Raw genomic sequence first — 2,783 nt, forward strand, 5'->3', positions numbered from 1 at the left:
GCCGGCGCGCACCTACCTACCTCCATGGCCGCCGCGCCCCAACCCCTTCCAACCACTGGCGCCCCCAGCGGCCATGGTGGGAGCCGGCCACCACCGGAATCTGCGAGGCCTCCACCACCAGATCCGGCCGCCATGGCCATTGGTGCAGCCACAAGCCGACGAATCCGGCTGCAACCCATCACCTCCCGCGCGTGGTGGCCGTATGGGAGGGCCGACGAGCTCCATGCCACCGCTGGGATCCTCCAGTGCCCCTACTTCCTTCTTCCCCTTCGGCTGCACTGCCTCCCGCTCTGCCTCCCCGCACTTTGCCGGCGAGCCACCCATCCTCCACGTGCATTGCCGGTGCGCCGGCCTTTCTTCCCGCAACACATCCTGATCCATCTGCTCCCGCTCACCTCACCCCGCCACCTCCCAGCGCACCCCCTTCCCCCTCCACCCTCTCGCAGGCCACAGATCCGTGGCCCTCAATCCTTCCCCAGGGGTGGATCCAGGTGAGGTCGAGGGGTGCCGTCGCATCTCCTTTCCCTTCCCTCGGCATCGTCGACCCCCTCCTCGCCTCGATCTGCAGCAACGCCGATGACCGGCAGTAGGGTGCTCCGCCCTTCCTCGTTGCCACCTCGACTGAGCCGGCGCACCTCCTTCCCCCCTCCTCTCCGCACTCTTCCATGGACGGCTACACAGAGTCACCATCTCCAGCGCGCGGTTTCACCAGAAGGAGCCCGGGGAGTGCCTCTCTCTCAGCACCATGGCATTTCCGACACAGGGGCTTCTAGTTTGCAAAATAATTTTTGTGTAACTTTTTTTCAGATTCTTGATGTTGATTTGAGTGAATTCAGTTTCTAATGAAGTTTGTTAATTCTCTCAGGGTAGTTCGGCTGGCGCCGGCATGAGGTTCACTAGCTCCTGTTTGCAGCTTTTTTTGACAGGGAATGGTGGTAGCTCCTGGTTGTAGTTCGCCATGGTAGATGGGTTGATGCAGCCCACTTGAGCGAGTCTTGTGGTTTACTGCATTCAACAAGGAAAAAAAGCAAAGAGTGTAGGATGCAGCCCACTTGTTTCATCGCCGCAGTGATCGCCTCTCTCCCAGCAGTTCAGTTCACTCTGTTGCCAACTGCAGAAAAAAGGAAAAGCTTGATTTTTTATGCAGCTCACTATGTCTCCAGGTGTAAAACTATAAAGATAGGTGTGTATGCTTTGAAGCTCACTTTGTTGTCTCACGCAGCTCGACTAGTCCTCAAGTCCTGTTCGGCTGGTGACAGTTGATTTTGTGTGTATGTATGTGTGTTTAGCTGTGTAAAAATAATGAATAGAGATATATGTTTTGAAGCTCACTTTGTTCTCTCACGTGGTTCGCTATAAAATTCCTTTGTGGTTCACTATATCAAATGTAACATCTGTAGTGCGTTTGATTCTCGGATGTGGTTCACTTTCCAAAGTGATGTTGTTCATCCGTACCCAACATAAAAGTGCGAAAGAATTAGCGAAACAATAAGAGAGTAATGTCGTTCACTTTGATATATGCCGTGGTTCACTTGCCCTCGTCTCTGCGGTCCACTCGTATATAAAAAAGTTGAGAAAAAAAACAAAAACTCGTCTGAGAAAATTTACATCGGCAAAAAAAATCATGAAGTTCACTTGACCGTCAGATGCGGTGCGGTTTTCCATCCGAAGCAGTGCGTTCTTCTGTTGTTTATAAAAACTGGCGACAAAAACTCACAAAAGCTCATCTGAGAAAATTTACGCCCGACAAAAAAAATCATGAAGTTCGCTTGACTCTCTAATGTAGTGCATTTTTTCGTCTAAAAGCAGTGCGGTTTTCTTCCTCGTCTTCAAAAATTTACGTCCCACAAAAAGGAAACCATGCAGTTCTTTTACCCGTCTAATGCAGTGCGGTTTTTTGTCCGATGAAGTGCGGTTTTCAATCGGATGAAGTATCCACGTCGATTTGGGTGTCGCGAAAAATAGAGTGTCCGCATTTCGGTAAATTCGAAATTCCTATTACACCGTAAAGAATTAGAGAGAGTGTTCTACATGAAAGAGTTGCGTATCGTCGATATCTTTCCAACGGCGTATCATTTGAATCATTCCAACCAGCGGTTTGCAAAAATTTCGCGAAAAACGGCCGCTGCCACTCGTCGTCCGCCGCATGATTTTCAAAATTAACTTAAAATCGTAAGGAATTTAAAAAATATTTCAACATATGAAAGTTGCGCCTCGTTCGTAGCTTTCCAACGGTGTATCAGACGCCTCATTTCGACAAACGGTTGAAAAACTGGAGCAAAAACAGTACCGAAAATTTTAAAAAACTTGAAAAACAGAGTTCCGCGATTTAGTAAATTTGAAACTGCTCTTAAACCGTAATGAATTAGAGAAAGATTTATATATGAAAAAGATGCACCTCGACGATATCTATCTAACGGCGTATCATTTGCTTCATTCCGACAGGTGGTTCAGAAAAAATCGCGAAAAAACGCTCGCTGCCACTCGTCATGGGCCACACCATTTTCAAAACTGCTCTTAAACCGTGTGGAATCTCGAAAAGTGTTCAACATGTCGAAGTTGCGCCTAATCCATAGCATTTCAATGACATATTATACGCCTCATTCCGATAAACGGTTAAAAACTTAGAGCGAAAACAATACCGAAAAAATTACGCATGCAGTTTTTTTCGACGAAAAGTTCACTAGTCTCTATTGCAGTGCTCGTCGTCAAAATGATGCAGTGCGTTTCTGTTGAGCGTGCAGTGCCGAAGTGGTGTGCAGAATAGTTATTCTGCTAATATT

The sequence above is a fragment of the Triticum dicoccoides genome, chromosome 2B, assembly GCF_002162155.2.
Source record: "Triticum dicoccoides isolate Atlit2015 ecotype Zavitan chromosome 2B, WEW_v2.0, whole genome shotgun sequence".
Classification (NCBI taxonomy): domain Eukaryota; kingdom Viridiplantae; phylum Streptophyta; class Magnoliopsida; order Poales; family Poaceae; genus Triticum; species Triticum dicoccoides.